Raw genomic sequence first — 6,781 nt, 5'->3', positions numbered from 1 at the left:
ACTTCGCCGCCGCAGTCGATCTCGCCGCTTGCGCCTCGCCACCCTCGCCGCCGGCTGTCACCCCGTGTCCCGCCGTCTCGCGAACCCTCCGCCGGCCTTCATCGCCGCCAGTGGGCACCTCAGTGCCCTTCGCCGCCACGTCCGACCCCTTCGCCGCCGCATCCGATCTCGCCGTCAGATGCCACTCGTCGCCGTCCATCCACGTCACCCCTGCTGCCTCGACGTCGCCGACCCTCCGCCGCTTTCGCCTTCGCCGGTGAGCAACCCCACTACCCTCTCCCTCCTCGTCCTTCCCCTTCGGTCGCCGTCACCGGCTCGCGCGCCATCGCCGCCCTCGTGCGCCGCAGGTCGCCGCCTCTGTGCCAGCCGGGTGCCGACTCTACCGCCGCGCGGTCGCCATGCCGTCGCCGCCGGCACACGTCGCCGCCTCCTGCCGTCACGCGTTGTCGCGTGTCGTCGCTGGCCGCGCGGCCGCGGTACGTCGTGGCCGTCATCGCCAGCCGTGCGCCATCGTCAATCGCCGGTCGTCGCAGCGTCGTTGCGTCGTCGCCGTGCGCCGCCGCTGTCGCCGCACGCCGGTCGCGGCCGTCGGCCAAGCGTCCTCCTCCTCTACTCTGTGCCACTGACGAGCGGGTCCCACTCGTTAGTCGGCGCCACCCCGTCCTCTCTCCCTGACCGACGGGCCCCACCCGTCGGCCTCACCCTCTCTCCCTTGCCCCTGGCCCACCTGGCAGCCGCTAGCCGGCCGACCACCCCTCTCTCCTCCCCTCGGGCCCACGTGTCAGCCTCTCCTCCCCTCTCTCCTCACCGACAGGTGGCCCCCACCTGTCGGCGCGCCTCCTCTCTCCTCGCTGACGTCAGCAGCCCCATTAATTGCGCAATAATTGATTTAGGACTTTTCTGTTTAGTTAAAAACCCAAAAAACTTCTAAAATTCATAAGTAATTCATCTAGTCTCCGTTTAGGTCCATTCAAAGTTCATTAAATCCATAAAATTGTCAAGAATCCATTAAAAATACTTTCTTTTACTGTTTCAGTAGAGTTTGTGCCTGTTTTATTTATTTTTGTGCTTTGTCGCTTAGATTCGGACCCCACCGAAGAGCCGGTTTACTTCGAGTTCGTCGCCGAAGTACCCCAGGGGCCAGAGCAAGGCAAGTGGCACTCATCTTTGATCATATTGAACCCATTATTGCAAATTCCCCGTTTTATTTATTCAAATATGCATTGTTTTAATTAAAGTATTTACTGTATTTATTTCTCGGGTAATCCTTATTATTATGCCGTTGTTTATCCAACTTTATTCATGCTAGACCAAGGGTAACTTGATTAGAGTTAGGCCTAGGTTAATGGTTAGCCGTGCTTAGAGCAAGTAGCTCATGAGATCACATTTAATCATGCTTAGTTCTGAATAGCTGTAATAATGATTCGGTTTATTCAGTTTATTCTCTGTTATTTATTTAAGTGCTGCTTTATTGCAACTAACCCTAAGCCTGTCCTTGATGATCCTTATGCATCATTTATTACCCTCTTTTCCGTGTTACTTGTTGAGTACAGTGGTTTGTACTCAGCCTTGCCCAATTTCCTCCTCCAGAGTTAGAAGTGGAATCCGATGTAGGTGACTATCAGGAGTGAGCTGGTCTGCCGTCGAAGCTTTGCCTATTTTGACCGTAGGATCAGCCCAATGTAAACCCTAAGAGCCCTCTGCTTTTCATGGTTGTGCATAGTTTGTGAAAGTTAGAGTTGCTTTGAAAATGAGTTAGTGCTTTTTAAAGGCGTGAGTTATTTAAAAGCTAAATTTCTCTGGTTGAAAAGCGTGAGTAAATTGATTTACGGGTAAAACCTTATTTATTTGTTTCTTTTATGATTTATTTATCTTGAAACAAAATTTTGCATCCATTGATTCCAAATCCTTGTGTTCTTTAGATGGCCAACCACCCCTTGTATCATCGTGGCCAACCACCCCAATTCCATGGTCAGTAGGTTTCGGTCTGCCCGGAGTGAGCAAGACCCTACCTTCGGTAGGATGTGCACGGTGCTGCAAGGCCTCGACCAGATGCATCACGACCTCCACGAAGCGTCCAGGGCCTTGAACGACGCCAAGCTCACCCAGATTGTCCGTTTGCAGGATGAGATCGACCGTTTGAAGAAGGAGAATGCCAGGCTTAAAGGACTCCCAGAGCCCGGAGGTGCAAGGTGTCGCACTACGGCAAGAAAGCGAACCCGTGGGCCGCCCAAGACCCCTGATGCCTCGGATGAACCAAGACCCCTGATCCAGATGGTGCCAACCTCTCCGACCCCAGTGCCCGAGGAAGGTGTCTCCCCGTTCAACACAGCAAGGAACCGCAACAGGATTGTCTCAGTCTCTAGCAGCAGTGACTCCGCTTCTGGTGAAGATGAAGATGGCCTCCCCAGCAACTCAAGAAGCCGCTCTGAAGACGAGGAAGAAGACCCGTCTCCCGTCGTCGATCGTCGCTCTCCTTCCATGCCCTAGACGTCGCCCTTAGCTTCGTTTTAGTCGTTGTGTGCTAGTTTTGGTGTGTTAGGTTTGCTTCGCTTGGGGCTAGTGGTCAACCATAGTAGTAGTGGGGTTATGGTTGTGCCGCCAGGAGTTGTGTGGTTTTTAAGTGTGTTTCTTAAGCAAGACAATTACAGTTCACTAATTAAATAAAGCCCCTGTTTGCTTAGCCGTTTCTTTTTCTTCTTTCTCTTTCTGTTCCCTCCCGCTCCTGCAGATGGTAAACACCCGCCACGGCAATCGCGACACCGTCCAGTCCAGCACCGGAGGACCGCCCCCGCCGCCTCCACCAGAGAACCCGTTGCTCGCCCAGATTCTTGTTAGCCAGACGCAGATGCTCTCTTGGATGATGCAGCAGATGCAACAGCAGCAGCAGCAACACCAACAGGTGCTCCAGCAGCTTCTAAATTAGAACCAGAATAACCAGCAACAGCATGGACCACCCCCTGTGCAGTCCAAGTTACCAGAGTTTCTCCGTGTTCGTCCCCCAACCTTCTCAAGCACTACAAACCCCAATCTTCTGCAGTGCACTGACCAAGAGAAGGTCTCCTTCGCCGCACATCAACTGATGGGTCCCGCCTCTGCTTGGTGGGATAATTTCCTGGTTACCCGCACCGCCACCACGGAAGTGACTTGGGCGGAATTCTGTCTTAACTTCCGCAAGGCCCATATCCCTGACGGGATAGTCACACAGAAGAAGCGTGAGTTCCGCGCTTTGCAGCAAGGTACCAAGACGGTGACAGAGTACCTTCATGAGTTCAACCGCCTAGCGCGATATGCTCCCGAGGATGTCCGCACTAACGCCGAAAGGCAAGAAAAGTTCCTCGGAGGTTTGGATGATGAGCTGAAGAAGCAGTTGCTTTCGGGCGACTATGCCGACTTTGAAAAACTAGTGGACAAAGCCATCCGTCAGGAGGACCAGCACCTCCAGATGGATAGAAAGAGGAAGGCTTCACAGTTCAGGTCTAACCAGCCGCCTCCTCAGAAGCCCCGATTCCTCACCGGCCCCTATCCTCAGAATCAGCAACACGGGCAATCAACCTTCATTGTCCACCAACATCGTCCATACAACCCTAGCAACTTCTCCAGTGGTTCATCCCAACGTGCTCCACCTCAACGCGCTCCCCCTGCACCAGCTCCCCGGCAACAGAATGCTCCTCCGCCGACAGCTCAACCTCCTCCAGCCAGGAAGGATGCAGGTGCAAAGCCTGGGGTGTGCTACAACTGTGGCGACCCAGGTCACTTTGCTGACAAGTGCCCAAAGCCGAAGCGCAGTGGGCAGAGGTTCGTGCAAGCTCGCGTGAATCATGTCACCGCCGAAGAAGCACAGGCTGCGCCAGAAGTAATACTGGGTACGTTTCCTGTCAACTCCGTACCTGCTACAGTACTTTTTGATTCTGGTGCTACACACTTTTATTTCAAGAAAGTTTGTGGGATTGCTTGGGTTAAGAAGGGAAAAGTTAAGAAACCCGATGCGGGTTAGTACTCCAAGGCATAGTATGTTTTCGGACTTTTATAGCCCTGACGTGCCCGTAGAAATCCAAGGGACACCCTTTCTAGCCAATCTCATCATTCTCGAATCTAAAGACCTAGATGTCATTTTGGGAATGGACTGGCTTACCAGGCATCAAGGAGTGATTGATTGTGCCAAGCGTACAGTCACCTTGACCAGTGAAGGTGGTAAAGTGGTGACTTATCAGTCGCCGGAGTCAGTGTCACCTAGGACTTGTTTGAATCAGATGGAAGCCGAAGAGCAACCCTCGGAAACAGTCAAAGATTCGAAGAAGTTGGAAGACATACCAGTGGTTTGTGAGTATCCGAAGGTGTTTCCAGATGATCTCACAACGATGCTGCCAGAAAGAGAGATCGAGTTCCGTATCGATTTGGTACCAGGAACCGCACCGATCTATAAGAGACCCTACAGGATGGCAGCCAATGAGATGGCAGAAGTGAAGAAGCAAGTGGATGAACAACTTCAGAAAGGTTATATCCGACCGAGTACCTCGCCTTGGGGTGCCCCGGTTATTTTTGTTGAGAAGAAGGACAAAACTAAGAGAATGTGTGTGGACTATCGTGCTTTGAACGATGTCACCATCAAGAATAAGTATCCTCTGCCAAGGATTGATGATCTGTTTGATCAGTTGAAGGGAGCCAAAGTTTTTCTCCAAGATCGATTTGAGATCAGGGTATCATCAGTTAAGAATTCGGGAAGAAGATATTCCCAAGACGGCATTCACTACTCGCTACGGCTTGTATGAATGTACGGTAATGTCATTTGGACTTACCAATGCCCCGGCATTCTTCATGAATCTCATGAATAAGGTGTTCATGGAATACCTGGATAAGTTTGTGGTTGTCTTCATTGATGACATTCTTATCTACTCCAAGTCAGAAGAAGAGCATGAGCAACATTTGCGGATTGTGCTAGAGAAGCTAAGAGAACACCAGTTGTATGCCAAGTTCAGCAAGTGTGATTTCTGGCTGCACGAAGTGAAGTTCCTTGGCCATGTGATCAATGCCCAAGGCGTAGCAGTGGACCCCAGTAACGTGGAGTCAGTAATCAAGTGGACCCCGCCTAAGACGGTTTCCCAAATCAGGAGTTTCTTAGGACTTGCGGGCTATTACCGCTGGTTCATTGAGAATTTCTCGAAGATAGCGAAGCCAATGACACAGTTGTTGAAAAAGGAAGAGAAGTTCAAGTGGTCAAGTGAGTGCGATAGGAGTTTTGAAGAGCTCAAGCAAAGGTTGGTTTCGGCACCCGTGTTGGTTTTGCCAGATCAAACGAAGGACTTCCAGGTTTACTGTGACGCATCCAGATCAGGACTGGGATGTGTGCTAATGCAAGAAGGAAATGTGGTTGCTTACGCCTCTCGCCAGCTAAGACCACATGAGGGTAACTATCCGACTCATGATTTGGAACTAGCAGCTGTGGTGCATGCCCTAAAGATTTGGCGACACTTCTTAATAGGTAACAAGTGTGAAGTGTATACGGATCATAAGAGTTTAAAGTATATCTTTACACAACCGGATTTGAACCTCCGTCAGCGAAATGGTTGGAATTGATCAAGGATTATGATCTAAGTATCCATTACCATCCAGGCAAAGCAAATGTAGTTGTAGATGCTTTGAGCCGGAAGAATTATTGCAATGCTACGGTATCAACGGAAGTTTGTGAGCAGTTACAACAGGAGTTTGAACGACTAAATTTGGGTTTAGTCGAAGAAGGTTTTGTGGCAGCTCTAGTAGCGCAGCCCACTTTGGTGGATCAAGTTCGCCAATCCCAAGCAAATGATCCGGAGATAGCCGAGCTAAAGGAAAATATGCGAGTCGGTAAGGCTCGAGATTTTTCAGAAGATGAACATGGAACAATCTGGATGGGAAACAGGTTGTGCGTACCAGATAACAGGGAGTTGAAGGAGTTGATACTCCAAGAAGCCCATCAAACCCAGTACTCTATTCACCCTGGGAGTACCTAGATGTATCAGGATCTCAGAGAAAAGTTTTGGTGGTTAGTATGAAGAGGGAAATTGCAGAATATGTCGCCTTGTGCGATGTTTGCCAATGAGTCAAAGCAGAACACCAAAGGCCAGCAGGATTGTTGCAGCCTCTCTAGATTCCAGAATGGAAATGGGAAGAAATCGGGATGGATTTCATCACTGGTTTACCAAGGACTGCTGCTGGTCATGACTCGATTTGGGTAATTGTTGATCGATTGACAAAGGTTGCTCATTTCATACCAGTTCATACCACCTACTCAGGTAAAAGATTAGCTGAGATTTACTTGGCTAGGATCATGTGTCTACATGGAGTACCTAAAAAGATCGTTTCTGACCGAGGAAGTCAATTTACTTCAAAGTTTTGGCAAAAGCTAAGGAAGAATTGGGAACCCGACTGAATTTCAGTACGGCTTATCATCCTCAGACAGATGGTCAGACAGAGAGGGTAAATCATATTCTTAAAGATATGCTCAGAGCTTGCGCTCTCGACTTTGGTGGAACTTGGGATAAGAATCTACCGTACGCAGAGTTCTCATACAATAACAGTTATCAAGTCAGTCTGTAGATGGCACCTTTTGAAGCGTTGTATGGGCGGAGTGTCGTACACCCCTCTTCTGGGATCAAACAGAAGAACGTCAAGTTTTTGGAACTGAAGTTCTAAGTCAGGCCGAAGAGAAGGTCAGAATAATCCGTGAAAGGTTGAAAACAGCTCAAACCAGACAGAAGAGTTATGCCGACAATCGTCGAAGGGACCTAGTCTTCGAAGCAGG

The sequence above is a fragment of the Oryza brachyantha genome, chromosome 9 (assembly GCF_000231095.2).
Source record: "Oryza brachyantha chromosome 9, ObraRS2, whole genome shotgun sequence".
Taxonomy (NCBI): domain Eukaryota; kingdom Viridiplantae; phylum Streptophyta; class Magnoliopsida; order Poales; family Poaceae; genus Oryza; species Oryza brachyantha.
This window is presented reverse-complemented; position numbering follows the sequence as displayed.